A 19,568-nucleotide genomic window follows, 5' to 3' on the forward strand; every position below is an offset into this window, starting at 1 on the left:
TTAAATGTCATTTCCCAACTTATGAAAAGTGTGTTTCAGTTAATGGTACTAGTTCATAAAAATTTTTAAGACTATCTCCAACTCATTTTAAAAATGCAATTTTGATCAATAAAAAAGGTGCTTTTAAATGGCACCATAAAAATAATTTAATAGAACTAGGTTAAAGCAAATGAAGTAGTTAAGAAATTTGTCTTTATCTTATCTGGAAAACTCATGGAAGAATATTTGTAGTATTTAAGCACTTCTTTAGGAAGCATTATCATTACAGATGTGGTATAGAGAGTATATTTAGAGTGTAGATTTTATCTCACTTCAATAATGGCAGATTAAATAATACTTAGGTGACTTCAGGAATATTTGTCTTGATTGTTGCATTTATTTAAAAAGCAAAGAATGAAACCAATTATGTATACCATTATGTTTTCATAAGTGTTAAGTAGGACAATGAAAATATTAATTAAAAAACAAAGTGTGAGGACTATGCATTTTTTCATGTAAAGTTTTCAGTTAGCATTCATAACAAAGTTCAAATAATTTTGTTCATAACAAGGTTACTCACTTCAGGACTCCACAATGAGTGTGAAATTCTTGGCATTTAAAAGAATAATTGCGCACCTTCTGCAAGATTAAAAATAAATTATACTTGTTCTTAAGTTGATGTAACATTTGTTCCCACTTTGAGTGGCCAGCTCTCTATATTCCCTCAGGTGTTCTACTCCCTTGATTAATTTAGCGTTAAAAAAGTGTCAGGTGTAGGCGATAAATACTAATCCTACTCATGGACTTGTCATGCACCTTGGCTCCCCAGGTGGCGCTACTGCTAAAGAATCTGCCTGCCAGTGCAGGAGGTACAAGAGATGTGGGTTCAATCCCTGGGAAGGTTCCCTCGAGGAGGCAATGGCAACCTCCTCTAGTATTCTTGCCTGGGAAATCCCACAGACAGAGGAGCCTGGTGGGCTCACAAGGGGTCACAAGGGGTTGGACACAACTGAGTACTTGTAATCCAATTTAAAATTAATTTTCTTCTTATTGCTGTCTTGCCAAACTTCTGTATGTTTTGAACTTTACAAGTCTTTTTTTGACATAATATGTGCTTGGTTTATCTGGTATACCCCTTTACTTTCATCCAAATTTATTCTTGTTGGCCTTATAATATTCACTGTAGGATATATATCTATTATATAGATAGATATCTATATATCCTCTACATGTATAGCTATAGCCTGTATATCCCTACAGATATTATATATATATATAGTATATATATATAATATAATTAATATATATATTATATATATATATATATATATATCTCCTATAGTGAATAATATTGTGATGGGTTTTTTGTATGTCAACTTGACTGAGTTATGGAATGCCCAGATAGTTGACTAAACATTATTTCTGGGAGTGTCAATGAGGGTGTTGGCTAATGAGATTAACATTGGAAACAGTGAAGCAGATTGCTCTCCCCAATGTAGGGTAGAGCCCACCCAGTCCTTTGAGGGCCAGAATAGAACAGTGCAGGGTCTGGGGAAGGAGATGGTGGTAGGGGGTTGCCTTTATTCCTTTCTGCCTGATTGTATGAGCTGGGACATGAGTCTTTAGCTTTGGGGTTTCCTTGGTTCTCAAACCTTTGGACTCAGACTGAATTATACATGAGCGTGAATTGCAGTACCTATTTTCCTGAGTCTCTGGATTGCAGATGGCTGATGGTTGAACTTCTCAGCCTCTGTAGTCCTGTGAGTCAATTCCTTGTAATGAATATATAGGATATTTTGAATATTTAAAATATTACATTCCTTATAATACATATATATGTTGTAATCATGTATTGATATATGTTCTATTTCTCTGGAGAATCCTGATTAATACAAACATATATATATATATATATATATGTGTGTATATACACACATACACATATATATACACATACATAATGGAAGTCTATCTAGTGTTATCTATTTATCTACTATATACCTACCTATGTGTCTGTCTTATATCCTGGAGGCTTTCAGGCAAGTTTCAATAGTGAATTTGATCAGTGACTTTGGTCAGAATTTTATACCTATATATGTTTAGGTGGGGTTTGGTGCAAAAAGCATTGCATATTGAAATTGTTAACTTTGAAATAAACAACAAAATAAGAACCTTGAATGGGGAAAAAAATGAAAAGGGAAAATTCATGAAATCATTTGCATAAGAATGTCATAAGTATTTAAATGGACAGAAAATTACATTAGTTTTGGTGAAAATAAGCACATGTAAATTGTTTTAAGCAACTAATTTTCTCTACAAGGGAGACTTGATTTTCTAATAAGATAAAAAATGGAATGAGTTTTTCTTTAAGATTTGCTACCTTTTTTCTCATTTTGAAATTGAAGTATAGTTGATTTACAATATTGTGTTCAGATTGTTTCGTGAACAGAGTCTAATGTACTCTTTCAGTCAAGAAAGTCAATCATATTCCATTTATTGTCAGGAACACTGTGGGGAACCCAGAACATATTGTCATCATGTTATTTTAATTTAGATTAGCTTTAGCAAAAGTCAAGAACATTACGAAAGTGCTCAGGTTCTATGGGAAATCTATAGGAACCTTGGCATCAAGGGTAGTGCTAGAACCTCAGGTTCACCTGGACTCTCTTCCCCATCCGTCTCCTATTTCTATGTGCCTATTCTCAACTTTTATTTTGCAGGCGTGGTTGGGAAGGTAACCATTGCTAGCCATTCCCAACATAATAATTTTCTCAGAAAAAATGCTGTCTCTTCCCCGATCTGTTCAAATCAGTCTTGAATTCTGCCCTCTGCCCCCACACCAATCTCTGTGTTCAAGAAAATGTGCCAAGTCGTGTTGATCAACTTTGCTTCAATATATATACCCTGAAACTAGGGCATTGGAGAATAGATTTATAGTCAGGAATAGAAGGTCAAAGAAAAATATATCAGGCGGCCAAAAAAATAGACTCTGCATTTATCCCATAATATGTAGTAGTAGACTGAATGTAGTGTTTATAAATTTAGACTACTAGATATGATTCCATATAAACATTTTAATAAATGCAAAATAGAGCTTAGATTAAAAAGCAGTATTTTATTGGACATTTTTAGCACCAGAAATCAGAGGTCCTGAGTCATGAGTTAGTCTCTTTATACTCATAGGCCTTGGAAAAGTCACCTAAATCCTGAGCCATATTTTTTTCTTATTATTTTGAAAATGAGAATTTTACAAATAGAGACTCTGTACTTTCTTCTTCAAAGTGTCTTTGAAGATGATATGTATGGTTCAGAGAAGACTAAATAAAATGGCAAAGGGGAAAAAGCTTTATAGCCCTAAAGATTTTGAATAAAATCTTGACTCCTTTCAGACAGGAATTACTCTGAATCATACAAAATACTCCTAATCAATAAAATAGCATTAAGCTGACTTGCCCTGAAATATACAACTTTCCATTTCCACATTTGCTGAACAGGCAGAAGACATCCATGTTAGGAAGTCTGAGTTGTCTTTACTGTTTCTTTGTTCCCGATATTGATTTGTATATAGGGAGGTGGTGGTGGTTTAGTCGCTAAGTCGTGTCTGACTCTTGCTACCCCATGGACTGTGGCCCACCAGGCTCCTCTGTCCATGGGATTCTCCAGGCAAGAATACTGGACTGGGTTGCCATGCCCTCTTCTAGGGCATCTTTCCAACCCAGGAATCGAACCCGGGTCTCCTGCATTGCATGCAGATTCGTTACCAACTGAACCATATAGGGTAGGAAGGAGAAAAGAGTATTTTTACTATGCTCTTCAGCTCCTTTCAGCTCCAGTAGCCACATGCCAGCTTTTCCTTTCTGCCTGAATATCAGCTGTGATTAGACAATTTACCTGAATGTTCATAGCTTATACAAATATCTAGAGATGCAGGGATGGGGAAGGAAATGGCAACCCACTCCAGTGTTCTTGCCTGGAGAATCCCAGAGACAGGGTAGCCTGGTGGGCTGCCGTCTATGGGGTTGCACAGAGTCGGACACAACTGAAGTGACTTGGCAGCAGCAGCAGCAGAATGCAGGGAAACATCATAGGATTAGAATGTTAATCTTGCAGGATATGATGGACCAAGAGTGGGAGACAAATCTCCCACCTTCTAGAACTTCCAGGTATGCCTTCAATATCCAGTAAGGAGAAGAGATGTAAAGGGTAGACAAGTTATCGATAATCATCACAGAATGAATCTTCTAGGCATTCATAATAAAACTACAAGTACAATCCTGTTAGTGTCCTTTGTTATATTTCAAGAACTCAGGACCATTTTTCTTTCTTTTATCCTATGAGATAACATAGTGATGTTTTCTTCCAAAAGAATATCTACAGCTAGATTCACTTGTATTTAAAATAGTGTGAAGTGAAAGTGAAAGTGAAGTCGCTCAGTCGTGTCTGACTCTTTGCGACCCCATGGACTGTAGCCTACAAGGCTCCTCCCTCCATGGGATTCTCCAGGCAAGAGTACTGGAGTGGGTTGCCATTTCCTTCTCCAGGGGATCTTCCTGACCCAGGGATCGAACCCTGGTCTCCTGCATTCCAGGCAGACATTTTAACCTCTGAGCCACCAGGGAAGTCCATTTAAAATAGTGTATGTGAACATAATGATTTATCAGCTTCTATTCATTTCACAGTCACACATAATTTAGTGACAAGAAAAGCTATACTGGTATTAGCTGTTTAACAATCAGATCCATTAAACAATAGAATCACCCCACTCCAGTACTTTTGCCTGGAAAATCCCATGGAAGGAGGCTGCAGTCCATGGGGTCAGTAAGAGTCAGACATGACTGAGCATCTTCACTTTTCACTTTCATGCATCCACTGTTACTTTTGAGCTCTTTGATGTATGAAATGTATCTGCTTTTTTGAATGTATACTTTTTAATCTTTTAAAAAAGATAGCATAATATAGTATCATGTTAAGAATATAATATACTGTCTAAACTCCTATCTTTTTCCCTTTCTAGTACTCTTATCATGGACCCTATCGTCTTTTAGTGATTTGCTCCCAAATAATTTATTATTAAATTTAGAGAAAAAGTTTCTTATATTTAGATGTCATCTTTATAAAATTAAGAGTTTTATTTTATCACATAGAATGCATCAATAAAATTATTGCCTTAAAAGGGTGCTATGGATTCTGATAAATTTAGGCATATTTTCTTACAATTGAGAACTCATGAGATGAAAATGTCATTGTTGAATTACCTAAGACTTCACATCTGAAAATCAAACCAAGTTTTTCCATAGAATTTCATGTCTGCTTGAGAACAGGAGGTACTTGGTGTGTGCCATTTCACTTCTTTCTATATTTTGCTATTATCATAACAAATCATTTCCTAGTTCTTTACACTTCATTTTTTTCAGAAATTAGCATGCTCACTCATGCCTCAGAAATTCTCTGTATCGTCTCTTGGGATGAAAGAGAGAGAATTATGTGATTTGTGTAAACAGGGATTAATTTAATCTTAGGCAAATCCACACTTTGCAGTGTGAGTGAGGTTTGCAAAGGATTATAAATACAATGAAGTTAGATACAGTTTGACATCTTGTTTTTTGAGCCTCACACTTTGAAAAAGCTTTTTAAAAAATCACTTATTAATTTTTGGTATGCAAAATCACATGGGAAAAAATCAAAATCAATTGAGCAACAAGTCAAGTTTACTTTGGGTTGAATGTTAAAAATGTTTCTTATTATTGAAATAGATTTTATTTGATTCTAAAAGGCATGTCTGTCTTTCTTAGAGATGCATGTTGAAACAATGCTCATAACTTGGGACATCTTATTCATTTTGATTCCCAGCATTGTTCGTCACTTGACTGGGCAACATTTATTTGGTGACAGCCTATGAACTCTTAAGTACATAACTTTAATAGCAGGAGTGTGTGTGGAGAGATGGGCACAGAGAAGCCCAACAGACCTCAGGTGGCTAGAAGTGATATAGTTGGAAGTCACAAGCCGTCATACTCATCCAAGGTTTAAGCTTTAGCTATTTTCTTGGTTAAAAAATATATTTTTGGGAGATTGGACTTCATCCAAAATCAATTTACAACTCTTGGATTTTTTTAAAGCTTTCACAGAGGGAGACATGAGTTTGACACCTCTATTAGAGCTGAACTTCCGGGAATATCAGGAATCGACATATCAGTTTAATAAAAGGTAAAAAATTCAATCAATGCAGCATCAAGGTTTGGGATGGACTGGAGCAAGTTGGGGATTTTCTTTCAGAGGTTAATAGCAAGGTGGTGTTAACTCTTGGGATGTTGACAGGTATTAGTAATTGTATTGTATACAAGAAAGGAATATATAATCTAAACAATAGAGATCACATCTGTTTTCAGTATCTCTAAGGTGATAGAGTAGAAACATTTGAAATTGTTAAAAGTCTTGACTAGTCAAGGCATAGAGGAAGGGAGGGTGGGCCATGAAGGGTTATAGCTTCCATAGACCTAGGATATCAGGGAGAAGAGCAATCCTCCACGAGCGGAGTAAATGGATTCGGTTGTCTGTGGATATGAGCACAAGCTGTCTGCGATTAGAATCAAAACTATCCTATCACAGCTAGAACCATTAGAATGGTCTTGGGTGGGATTTAGAATGGGGAAAAATCTAAATTTGAATCTCAAGGCTGTCTTTCAAATTACAGAAAGTGCTTAGAGACTCGCCTCCAGTGGAAAATTGTACAAGCCAGAAAAGAAAACATGAGTTTGACTACAAGTGTGCTAAAAAAGATAACACTCCGTCAGTATTTAGGTTTAATTTTAAAAGATCAAATTGAATGATACTGGAATGATCCTATGAGATTCTCAACCTTAAAATGGGAAAATGTGGTTTGTGAAAATTTTTCAGAAAAGTACATTTCGGGTATGTGCATTTAATAAAAGAAGTACAGAAAAGATATTTAGGGCATAAATTAAATAGTTAAAAACTTTTTTATGATCCTGAAAACTCATTCTGGGTTTAGTAAAAGGATTTTCCATATGGTTTATTAAAAATTTTTTCCTTAGTTAGTCACTATTTAATCTTCACTCTATCCTGCATATCTCATTCTTTAGACTTTTAAAAATGAACATCATACGTCTCTGGCCCTTTGATGCTATTCCAAATGAATTAGTTTCTTTTTTTTTATTGCTATTCTAAATTTGGGGCTTTTATTCTCTTGATGTTGTTATTTTAGCAGGTGCCATGCCCACGTTTTAGCTTCCTAGCTTTGTTCAGAGGCAAGGAAAAACATGTGTAATGGCTAAATTACAGACCAGGCACCTGCTGTCAAATAAAGTCAACGTGGAATAAATCACTCCTGCCCGTGAACCAGAATTTTAGCTTCCCCTCGGTTGTCTGCAGAGCATAGCACAGCACCTGAGACCTCATCATGGGGATGCCTTTGTCAAAGTGCATATCAATGCTAAAGCATTTATGCCATTCCTGGGATCTGTAAGATTTTCCTTGGATATTGGTTGATATAATAATCATGATCAGTTCAGTTCAGTTCTGTCGCTCGGTCGTGTCCGACTCTTTACAGAGCTTATTTTATTATTTGCCTCTTACCCATTGTTTCATATTTTCTAAGCTTATTGAGAGACTTTTTAGCTACACAGATATATCAAATGATATTTTAAAAAGAATATGTTTTGTTAAATAGATTTTATGAAAGTCATCCAGTTCATGAAATAAGAAAAAAGTTATGTTACCCATTGTTTCAATTCTCTTACCCATTGTTTCATATTTTCTAAGTTTAATGACTTTTTAGATACAGTTCTCTCAAATGAAATTTTAAAAATAATATTTTGCTAAATAGATTTTATGAAAGTCACCCAGTTCATGAAATAAAAAAATTATGAAAAAAACCCTATTTCAAACTGTATGGCAAATAGCTCTTTTATGCCAAAGCAGAATTATATCCTTAAATTGAGCCATGTGAAATAATATAGTAATAATCATTGAATTCTGATTAATAACATTTGGGCATCTAGTACATGTAAATAAATCACTTTTCTAGACACAGTGAGATTTAAATGATGGATAAGAACCAATGCTGCCCTCCAGAAATGTATAATCCAGTGTGCTCAAGGAAAATTGTTTTTGTTGTTCAGTCACCAAATCGTGTCCAACTCTCTGCAACTGCATGGACTGCGGCACATCAGGCCTCCCTGTCCTTCACCATCTCCCCGAGTCAAAGAAAATAACATACATGAACTGATATGTTTAGGGCTTCCCTGGTGCCTCAGTGGTAAAGAATCCCCCTGCCAAGCAGGAGACCTGGGTTCGATCCCTGGGTCAGGAAGATCCCTTGGAGAAGGAAATGGAACCCACTCCAGTATTCTTGCCTGAAGAATCCCATGGACAGAGGAGCCTGGCAGGCTACACTCCATGGATTGCAAAGAATCAGACATGATTGAGCAACTAAACTACCATTACCACTGATACTCATGTTTAAAGGCAAATAATTTTAAGTGGTCTAGTACAAGGTTCGCAAAATGTATTCCTTGGATCAGAAGCACTGGCATCACTTTGAGCTTGTTAGAAATGCATTTTTGGGTTGCATCTCTAATCCTCGAGCAATGTGGGGGATTAGGGGCAACAAGCCCCACTCAGTCAAAAGGCACATGTCCTTTGACCCTAAACTCAACTACTGATAGCTCAGTGTTGACCTGAAGCCTTACCTGTAATATGAACAGTTGATTAGCACATATGGTATATGCAATATATACTGTATTCTTACCACAAAGTAAGCTAGAGAAAAGAAAATGTTGTTAAGAAAATCATAAGAAAGAGAAAATACACTTATAGTAATGTACTATTTTATTAATACCAGACATTTACATCATCTGTTCACAAAATAGTCTGTGAATAACTTTATCAATATTGTCTTTTGTGATATAAAACACCATAGATGTTACACATACATCTCATAAATGACATCAAAAATGAAGAGATAATGTGAAAATAAATTCATATTTATTTATAGGCATCATGCATTAATAACAAAGAAACAGTGAGACTGCTTTATGGTGGCCTAGTGTAATCAATATGATTACTTCACAGTAGCCTGGCCTATACACACCTGGATTAATCATGAAATTTTGTGGCATACAGTATTACAGTCATAATCATAATACAGTCTTGGAAACTTCATTACCGTATTAAAAGAGCACTTGCCTGTGATGACAGGCTGATACGCAGCCTTTCCAATTACAAAAGACAGGCACTCTACACAGCAGTGTAATTCTTAGGGAAACCAAGTTATAGAGCAGGGAGAGAGTTAATACATTATTAATTCTGTGTTGAAGATCACTCACCTTTATGCCTATGTAAGGATAGACCATCCACTTCAAGTCTTGCACATGAAGTTCTGAGCAGGAAATGTTTAGGCGATGGTAATGGCACAAAACGTCTCATGGCGTTCTTGCCATAGTCATTAGATTTTCACATGAAGACCCACACACTCACACAGAGAGCGGCATATTCCCTGTATGGCATGGTTCTTTACTATTCATTAAGTAGAAATGGGCCACCGTAATGGTGTTCATTCTCGTCTTCACGTTGAGGTGGAGGGGAGGTGTTGATCTTGCTGTCTCAGAGGTGGCAGAGGATTAGAAGGGGAGACAGAGGAGGCAGACACAGTCTGTAACTTTATGGAAATAAATCATAATTTCTGTCTAACTTTGGTGCTTTTTCATTTCCCTAAAAATACCTGCATGGTACCAGTTCTTCAACAGTTTATTTAGTTTCAGAGCGCGTATCACAGAAGGTCCGTGTCATAAAAGAAATGAATAGCAGTCTTGAAACATCAGAACCATTTGGCCTGATTCGATTGTGAATTTGCTTTCTGGCACTTCTTCTTCTACGTCTTCTTCATTATCACCTGACGTTGGTTTGGAAGCATTCATCTCTAGCAAGTGATTTTTTTTTTTTAATTGATTCCTTCTACGTGATATCCATTAGCTCTTGAATTTCTCTGAGGTTCTTATCTTGAAACGCTTCACCACTCACCATTTTTTGCCACGTGCAAAGTTTCTTTCATGATTTCGTTGTTTGGCTCGGCACTAAACCTTTGAAGTTATGCACAATATCTGCACACAGTTTGCTCCAGTAGGATTTATTATTTGGGGCATAGTGGCCTCCGCAGCTTTAACAACAATGGCATCTTAAATGGTGCAATTGTTCCAAACTCTCATGATGCTTCATCTGTTATGGTTCTCTCCCGTAGCACTGACAGTTCTTTTCATAGAATATTGTGTGCAGTGAACATTAAAGGTCTTTATGACGCCCTGATCCAGAGGCTGAGTTAGTGACATTGTGTTTGTGGGCAAGTAGACCACTTCAACACTTTTGATGTTGAACTCATGCGGTTCTGGGTGCCCAGGGGCATTGTCCAGTATCACAAGAACTTAGAAAGGCCATCCTTTACTGGCAAGGCACTTTGTGACTTCAGGGAATACCCATCGATGTAACAAATCTAGGTCTTATTGTCCAGACCTTCTTGTTGTACAACTGAAAGATGGGAAGCTGGTGTTTATCTTTTCCCTTCAAGGCTTTGGGTTAGCAGCTTTACAGATAAGGACAATCCTGACCATGAACACAATGGCATTTTCACAAAAAGTAAAGCTAGCCTATCTATCCCTTCTTAATTCTGAACAACCCTGGTGCTTGATTCCTTTTCCTACTAGTAAATTTCCTTTGTGGAATTGCTTCCAGATTAGGGCATTCTTATCTCTATTAAATACCCATTCTGAGAGCTCTCCTGTCTCCTCAATCATTTTCTTTCCTTTTTAATATTTAATTATTTGGCTATGCTGGGTCTTCGTTGCAGTTCGTGGGATCTTCAAGTTTCGTTGTGGAATGCGAGGTCCTTAGTTGCAACATGTGAACCCTTAGTTGTGGCAGGTGGGATCCAGTTCCTTGACCAGAGATCAAAGCAGACCACCCCTACCCCTCACCCCCGACCCACTGCCCATACACTTATTGGGGGCACAGAGTCCAGACGACCACCAGGGAAGTCCCATCCTTGATTTTCTTAGTGGTATCTGGGAACTCATCTGCTGCTGGTTGGTCAGCAGAAACTGATTCTCCAGATAGCCTCACATCTCTTTAAGCCAAATCTCTTTCCAAAGTGATCACACCATCCTTTGCTGGCGAAAAGATTTCTCCTGCTTTAGATCCTGCTCTAAGTTGTGATATAACGGCTTTTCTTTTTCTCTAAGCATATCACAGTCTATAGATTTGCCTTTCGTATAGCAATCCTCCATTCACATAAAATTTGCATTTTCAGTACAGGATATTTCCAAAAGGTGTAGCATTTTTGTGCCTGCTGGCCCAGCAGCAGCAACCATTTCTTGAATTTACTTTCCTTTCTTTATATTAATCTGTGCGTGTGCACGTGCTAACTTGCTTCAATCCTGTCCAACTCTTCAGACAGCCTGCTAGGCTTCTCTGTCCGAGGGCTTCTCCAGGCCACAACACTGGAGTGGGTTGTCATGCCCTCCTGCAGAAGATCTCCCCAACCCAGGGATCGAACCTGTGTCTCTTACGTCTCCTACGTTAGCAGGCGGGTTCTTTATCACTTGCGCCACCTGGGAAGCCCCACTCTGGTCTGTACGCCGATTTACTTATTTCAAAATGTTAAGCAACCACTGCTGCCCACCTCAATCTATAGTACAGGTCAAGTCGCGCACCTTTTTCCTGTCATGTCCTGCCTTTGCTATTGCAGTACTTCAGTATCACTAGTGGCACTTTGTGTGGGTGCCTTTGTGTTACTGAGCTTATTGCACTAAATATGATGAAAAATAGACGAGAACCACAGCAGGTCACTTTTTCCTGAGACGCATAGTTTCTTGGAGTGAACTGTTCGTGTGGAGATGATTCACGTCACATGGTGTTTAAGCTGATACTCATAACATTTGCACGCACTGCAAGGGTAACAGGAGGTGGCTATGAAATTATTACAGTGTGTACTGAAGTTAATTTCATTCAGTTGCGATTTAATGCTGCATCTTTACATTTCTCTCAGCTGCAAATGACACCACGTACAGTCTATAACTGCATAAGTTTTGATAACTTTTACCTTACATAGACTTGTATATATTTTATGGTAGTAAATGATAAAAGACTCGTATCAATATATAATATATGCATACATGCCTACATGACATACCTTTTTCTTATTTTTTCAGTATTTCCAGGTTACTCAGTTTGCCTGCAAGTTTTTTTTTTTTTTTCAAATTGTTACAAATCTCCAAAACATTTTCCAATGCCAGTCCAGGTTCGATGCATAATACTGGATTCTTGGGGCTGGTGCACTGGGACGACCCAGAGGGATGGTACGGGGAGGGAGGAGGGAGGGGGTTCAGGATGAGGAACACGTGTATACCTGTGGCGGATTCATGTTGATGTATGGCAAAACCAATACAATATTGCAAAGTAATTAACCTCCAATTAAAATAAATTTATATTAAAAAAAATAGTCCCTTATAAGTGGGTCCACACAGTTCAAACCTGTGTTGTTCAGGGGTCACCTATAATTCATAAAGTGGAGGGAAGAGTGGGACCTAGAAATCTCTTCTTATAGGCCCTCAAGATATGTGTGAAGATTTACCGAATATCCTTCTATATGCCAGAATATTCATTTAAATATTACAGTAATCTGTGAGGTTACTTTCACTTTATAGAAGAGGAAATGATCACAGATGTTAATGATATTTTCCCAGGTCACACACCTAAGTAGTGACCAAGACAGGAATTAAAACTTGTTATACTCAGAAATCGGTGAGAAGAATATAAGTTGACCCTTGAACAACACAGATTTGAATTGCTTATTGTTGTTCCATGTCCAGTTCTAACTGTTGCCTCCTGACCTGCATACAGATTTCTCAAGAGGCAGGTCAGGTGCTCTAATATTCCCATCTCTTTCAGAATTTTCCATGGTTTGTTATGATGCACACAGTCAAAGGCTTTGGCATAGTCAATAAAGCAGAAATAGATGTTTTTCTGAAACTCTCTTGCTTTTTCCATGATCCAGCAGATGATGGCAATTCGATCCCTGGTTCCTCTGCCTTTTCTAAAGCCAGCTTGAACATCTGGAAGTTCACAGTTCATGTACTGTTGAAGCCTGGCTTGGAGAATTTTGAGCTAGCATGTGAGGTGAGTGCAATTGTGCAGTAGTTTGAGCATTCTTTTGCATTGCCTTTCTTAAGGACTGGAGTGAAATCTGACCTTTTCCAGTCCTATGGCCACTGCTAAGTTTTCCAAATTTGCTGGCATATTTAGTGCAGCGCTTTCAAAGCATCATCTTTCAGGATTTGAAATAGCTCAGCTGGACTTCCATCACCTCCACTAGCTTTGTTTGTAGTGATGCTTCCTAAGGCCCACTTGACTTCACATTCCAGGATAGCTAGATCTAGGTGAGTGATCACACCATTGTGATTATCTGTTGTTTTTTTTTTTTTTCAAATAATTAAGGTCCCAAAGCAGTTTTCTTCTAAACTACTTTTAAAAAACTTTTTTTTATAAAAGTAGATTATTTGCTAATTATAGTTGTTTTGAATAATGAAGCCAAATAATTTACAGAAACTGACAAATGTTCTACTAAAGTAAATATTATTTGTGTTCTTTCATGCCATTCCAAATTGCCAACATAAATTATCTCACTTCAAGAGAATCCCTTGGTTTGTCACATGAAAATATAATCATTGTGTCTGATTATTGTTTTGTCTGAATAATCTGCTTTATCTTCTATTCACTTATAGGTCATCATCATTAATCCAACATAAGTTGTTTCCTGTTTTTTTTTCTGTTCTTTTCTGTTTGAAGTTATTGTCCTTGGAATTCACTTTGAGACCAAAGTTATTTTAACTTAATAATATCTTGTTTTTGACAACATTTTATGCTCTCTCAGATTCTATCTTAAACAATTTTATATTATACATTTTTTATTTATTAGGATAAACATTGTCAATGTTTTAGGCCGTCTTTTTTGCTTCAGAAATGTGGAGCACTCATTAAAACAGATATTCCATGTTTCTCTTGCATTTTCAGTAGTTAGTCTAATAAAAGGGCTCTCATGCAATACAAATTTGACCTTTCTAGGTATAACAGATATAGAGTCCATACCCATCTCAGACATAAACCTAGTACCAGCGAAAAAATAAACGCTTGTCCTGAATTCAGGGCTTCCCTGGTGGCTCAGAGGTTAAAGCGTCTGCCTGCAATGCGGGAGACCTGGGTTTGATCCCTGGGTCGAGAAGATCCCCTGGAGATGGAAATGTCAACCCACTCCAGTATTCTTGCCTGGAGAATCCCTTGGACGGAGAAGCCTGGTGGGCTACAGTCCATGGGGTCGCAAAGAGTCGGACACGACTCAGTGAATTCAGCCATTAAGTCTGTAACCATGAGAATTGATGACTGCATTTTTTTTTTTTTTTCTGCTGACAGATCCATCAGTGGTATGGACTATCAATTTAAATTTGACTGAATTTAAACCAGATGACTTTTATAAAAGCCTTCTGGACATGGTTGGGGAAGGAGACAAGAGGGCAGCATAGAACTGCAACTGCCACGTTGTATACAAGAGCCAATTTTAATGACTTCAGGTACCACATTTCAGATTGACTCAGGCTTTCTAGACTGTATGCCTGGGAACTTCACTCTAGCAAAGATGTGGTTCTCAAAATTACATGGTTACATTTATTTTCCAAATGAAACCCACCTGCAGAGGGTTATCATTTCAAGCTAAACTTCACATCTTCTGTCTGAATTCTCTCTATGAAGATAAAGTTGTTTGAACTATGATATTCGGTAACACTGTGATATTGTTGGTTACGCTAGATTTGATTCTGTTAAACGGTGTGATCCCTATTGTGGAATAGAGAGGATTTTCTCTGCAGCATGAATGAGGCATTGGTAGTTTCTGATGTAGGAACAAGTCCAATGTCGAGAAAAGCAGGTTTAAAGGGAGAGGGAACAAGAGAGAGAAAATTATAAGATAATTTGATTATTATATATTTTTTCTTAATGAAGTTTTTCAGTTAAAATAGAACCAATAGCTATTGATATTCTAAGCATATTCAAAGTCTTCCTAAATGGACATTTTTTTTTAAAATCTCCAGAATTAATATTCTCTGCTTTGGACAAAGTGTGACCTTATTTTTGTCCTTTTGGAGGAATTATATACATACATATGCACATATATATAGGAGGAATTATATATTTATACACACACACACATATATGTGCGTGTTCTATTTATCATGTGGGCTCTGAAACAATTCTAGAAATGTCAGCAGAACTCCTAGAGGCAGGAAGTAAGGCTCATTTCTGTTTCAAACTATATTAATTCTGAGTGAAATCAAGCCTATACTCACATTTATTACTGCAACTAGGTCCAAGTAAAAAACTAGATTTTTAATAAGGATATTTCCATTGGTTTCCTTCCATTCTCACAAACTCATAAATCAGTCCCTGTCTGTCAGCCATTACAGATTTTTCAGTCCTTATGCCTGAATGTGACAGCCGAATACTATTTAAATCCATAAAGTTGTATTTCCGTTAGTGAGCTAAACACAACATTGGCTTCAATGACACCATCTTTGTTTTCTGGAATTTATTTTTTTCCAGCTCATTTAATAACTATCTGAAGAAACTGGGAAGACTTTACTCAAATAGAATATATATTTAGATAACCAGCAGCGTCTATATTTCTTTGAACAGTCTAGCAAATAGTAAGATTAAGTAAAAAATCTTGATGAAGAAAGTAGGGGAAAGCAGGATTTTTTTAAATAATAAAATATATATATTTGAACTATTTTGCAGAAACAAATAACTTTTAATATCTTTAAATTTACACTTCAGATCCTCAGCAGCTTTGCATACACATGGTAAACATTAATTTCTGGGTAATAAAAATGTGCTTTAATACCACATCTACAGTTTTATGCATATATTCCAAAAGTCTCAGCAGACTAATTAGAGGTATCACATTTTATGGAATGAGCATTACATATTTTCTTGGCCTTTAAATACTGTGTAAAATTTAAATAAAGAATGTATTTCTCCAGCAGAGAGAAAGGTGGAGAAAATGCTAAATAGAACTGAAATCAGAGTAATAAGGTGAATGTTTTGGGTCTATAATTTTTGTGCCAATGAAAGTTCTTTTGAAGGGTCACAGTGAGAAAGCAATGATAATTAGACAAGTAAGATATTTGAACATTACAAAATTTATGACAGTATCCAAGGCAGTCATACCTGAGGCCAACGGAATAGATGTTAAGAAACAGTCAATAGTACTAATTTGTGCCTATTATTTCTGACAGTCATGTTGCTCTGTAATTGAAATGCTCAGTAACAGTTTTATACCTAAATTTTAATGATGCCCTTTATAATTCTCTTTTTAATGCAGTTCCTGAACTTTAGAAAGGTTCTCCACTGCCAAATGTCAGTTCAGCGTGAAGTGCTGCCTTGGAAAAACTCTCACTTAAAAAAGTCGCATTGTTCATTACGTCTGTTGAAAATTGCATTGCCTAGTCGTGTGCTAGCATTTTTGATTAGTCCTCTCATACTGAAAAAAAAAAGGTAAAGAAAAGATCACTTAAATCTAGCGGTTTATTTCCAACTTTCAAAAAGTGCTGTTTATGGAATAGATGAAAAAAATATTTTTAAAAGAACACTTCCAGTTAGTTCATCAAATGTCACGACATGGTCATAAACAATAATTCCATAGTTGCTTAGAGAACTCTAGTAAAGAATTATTATCCTAACATTTATTGTTAAAATTATTTAATAAGACTCACTGATCATCACTTTCTACCAAATTCATACTTTCTGGAAAACAATTTTCTCTTTTTCTTGTATATTGTGGAATTATAAGATCCTTCTGCCCATCCTGTTTTTTTTTTTTTTAATTTAAAATGCAAAATCATATGAAACTAGAATTCCTGAAATGTGCAAGTTAATTCTTTAATTTTAATTTGATCAAAAGAACGCTCAAAGACCAGAAAGAGACTGCCGGGAGTTTTCAAAGTAAATACATTATTTTTATTAACTTTGCTATTATTTTTCAGTTTGAGGGCATCTGGACTGTTTTGTAACCTGGGTTATGTGCTGAGAAAATACAGTTTAAATTTAGTTGGAGAGACTGAATAGTAATTCATCTTGTGGACATGCGGATGTTGAATAAAATTAAGGTCCCTAATACTAGGAGATCAAAGTAAAAAGCCAATGGGAGTTTTGTCATTAAGGAGAAATTTTAGTACACCCTTTCATCTTTAAATCTCTTTAACAGTTGTGTCTATTTACAAACTCACTGAGACGAGCGCGTGTGTCTCTTCTCGGGACTCACAGCTTTGGGGGAGATTAGGGCTTTCAGGTTTGCTTTTTTTCTGTGGAGCTCTGTCAGAAGTCATTTATAGGCAAATTATTCTGATTAGGAATAGACCGGTTCTCAGGACTGCCATAAAATAAGTCTAAATGTCTCCACGGTGTTTCTGGACCCAGCCGCACTCTCATTAAGGAAACACCACACAGTTGCTATGCTGGCAGCCTTGATTTTGAACACCAGTCTAGGCTGCATGTTAAACAGTATAAATTGCCTTCTTATTCCTCCAAAGGTCCATAGTGCTTATAATTTAGAACTGAGAGGCCCTCTGCGAACAATGCCCAGAAGCATATACTCATTCTCCCAGAAGAGCATGATACCTGTGAAACAGATGTCATTAACTACAATTCTCAGTTTTTCATGTTTGACAGGCAAAGCCAAATACTTTAAGAATTATGTAACTATTCTTAATAGGTAATAAGTGAAAATACTCCCAAGTTAAAATTTCATTTCCCAGTTTCAGAGGACTTCATTACCCTTAGTAAAGCTAATAATCGTAATGTGAGAGGGAGGGGGAAAAAAAGACCTAAATTTGAAAGCTCCAGACACTAAAAAATTAAGATTTCCTTGGGGTTTTAATAATGTCATAGATCAACTGCTGTGCTTTTCTGTGGTGCTGATTCCAGAATATAGGCTCTATAGCTTATGTTTTCAACCAGGAGAGTCCCTCAGGGTTTGAAACTATGAGAAACTTGCCCTGTCAGAATGCAGACTGCTTAGGGGTAAATGTTTCAGCATCAAATTTATCCTTATTTTTTAAATGTGACTTTTGGGGTAGTTGTTTACCACTATTGTGATATCTCAAGCTGTCATTTGTGTGCTGATTCACTTTGAAAATATGGAAAATTATGTATGTCTCAGCGCTAAGGGAAAATACCCAAAGTGAAGGAAATGATGTATTTTTGCCACGAAATTCCACTATGAAAAATGAATATTAATCCATTTTAATGACCTACACGCATACCATGGGTTTACAAGATAAAGGGCCGACACCAAGCCAAGTACCTGTGAACAATGATAATTATACAAATTTGTGTAGAGTTTATATAAAGTTCTATGTTAAGAAATTAACCCCATTGACTTTATCCTCTTCTTATAAGGACAGAATTGCTGGACTGAGTCAGACCTCCGAGAAAGCTTTTAGCGTTTTGATTCTTTGTTCAGAAGAGGAAGAAAATGTTTGGTTCAGATCAACAGACGCGTGATGAGGCCTTCCTCTGTCGCGGTCACCGGGCGGCACTCGGAGGTGCACGACCAAGAAAAGCAGTTCCTAATGCAGACTTGCTTGCAGTGAGGAGCGGCTTGCATGTGTACCTAAACATGGCTGCCTACTCTCACGGACTTGCCAGAGAACAGTGACTGGAAAGCAAAGCAAACAAAACGGAATCTAAAAAGGCGAAAGCCTAAAACCATTAGCAGTTTCAACACAAACATTTCCTTTTCTTCCTTCCATCCTCTCTTCGCTGTAGCTTTCTCACTACATAAATAAAAGGACTTAAAATTTTTCCAATTGAGACGCGGAAGCCGTGGAAATTAGGTAATTGGTCTGACTTTTCCAGAAGCCTTTAACAGGTGTGGGAGAAGGGACCCAGGCCCCTGGCATTTTTATTTTAGAAGACAGTGCCTGAGTCTGGTCCCAACACCTCTTGCTTCTCTGCCCTGTTCCTGTAGGCTGCATGACTTAGGAAAAGTCACTTAGATTTGTAGCACCTTACTTCATTTATCTGTGAAACAGACTAGAAGAGCTTTCCTCCCGCTTTACCAGGATGAAGTGATGAGTAAATGAAATAGTATACATGAGCAAACACAATTCAATATCTTCTGTGGCCTCAGTTTTGTCACTCATAGAATTTAATGCAAAATATCTCCCAGATAGTAAATAATTCTCATATTACGAAATGCCCAAATTCTGAATAGTCAAAAATGGGCACATTTAATTACTACTTTTAATAAAGTGATATTTTCACTTATGCATATTCTCAGAAAGCAGTATTTTTTTTTTAAGCAACATAATTCCAGTCAATCCTCAAAACATCCTGATTCCTACTTTGAAGATATTTTTCTTTTTTATACTCTTTTGTTTTTTTATCATTTTATTTTTTTATTTTTTTTAATTTTTATTTTTACTTTATTATACTGTATTGGTTTTGCCATACATTGACATAAATCCGCC

The 19,568-nt window shown here is 36.7% G+C and overlaps 1 long non-coding RNA gene across 1 annotated transcript in view; it reads left to right on the forward strand.

Annotated features, from left to right (window-relative positions):
• The window catches only part of LOC121819687 (uncharacterized), a 495,504-nt gene extending 476,141 nt beyond the window's left edge, over nucleotides 1-19,363 (forward strand). Inside the window, exons 6-7 of the long non-coding RNA XR_009600942.1 lie at nucleotides 13,049-13,167; nucleotides 18,496-19,363. This is a non-coding gene — a long non-coding RNA (uncharacterized LOC121819687). The remainder of the gene's footprint in view (nucleotides 1-13,048; nucleotides 13,168-18,495) is intronic.
• Nucleotides 19,364-19,568: the final 205 nt, after the last annotated feature.

Source organism: Ovis aries, chromosome 5 (assembly GCF_016772045.2).
Source record: "Ovis aries strain OAR_USU_Benz2616 breed Rambouillet chromosome 5, ARS-UI_Ramb_v3.0, whole genome shotgun sequence".
In the NCBI taxonomy this organism is placed as follows: domain Eukaryota; kingdom Metazoa; phylum Chordata; class Mammalia; order Artiodactyla; family Bovidae; genus Ovis; species Ovis aries.